Here is a 339-nt window from a genome sequence, read left to right as displayed (position 1 = left end):
AACGAGGCTCCTTGGCTTAACTTCCCATCTCCAAAACTATTGACTACTTTTTCAATATTACCAGAAGACTCATTCTCCTTCCAAGTTGCAAACAGGGAACAAAGTCTTCTGTAATAACCGTTAATTTTTATTGAAGTTCTCATTACTATTTTTTAACTATTACATCCATCATCAACTATTCCCCAGACTAAGTTAGCTCTTGATAGTATAATGGAACTAGAAGCAAGAATTATCACAAAAAATGAAAAGAAAAGAAAAAAATTAAAGCAGCTTGAAGCACCGTCTATTACTACACTTTTTTTGTTAAAATTCTTAATGTCAATAAAATAAAGAAAATAG

The 339-nt window shown here is 30.7% G+C and overlaps 1 protein-coding gene across 1 annotated transcript in view; it reads right to left on the bottom strand.

Annotated features, from left to right (window-relative positions):
* LOC119593385 (serine/threonine-protein phosphatase 2B catalytic subunit alpha isoform-like) overlaps positions 1–339 on the bottom strand; it is a gene marked incomplete in the record, with an annotated part of 201,939 nt that overhangs the window by 4,843 nt on the left and 196,757 nt on the right.

The sequence above is a fragment of the Penaeus monodon genome, chromosome 32 (assembly GCF_015228065.2).
Source record: "Penaeus monodon isolate SGIC_2016 chromosome 32, NSTDA_Pmon_1, whole genome shotgun sequence".
Classification (NCBI taxonomy): Eukaryota; Metazoa; Arthropoda; class Malacostraca; order Decapoda; family Penaeidae; genus Penaeus; species Penaeus monodon.
The sequence above is the reverse complement of the archived record's forward strand: the minus strand, read 5'-3'. Positions and strand labels throughout refer to the sequence as shown.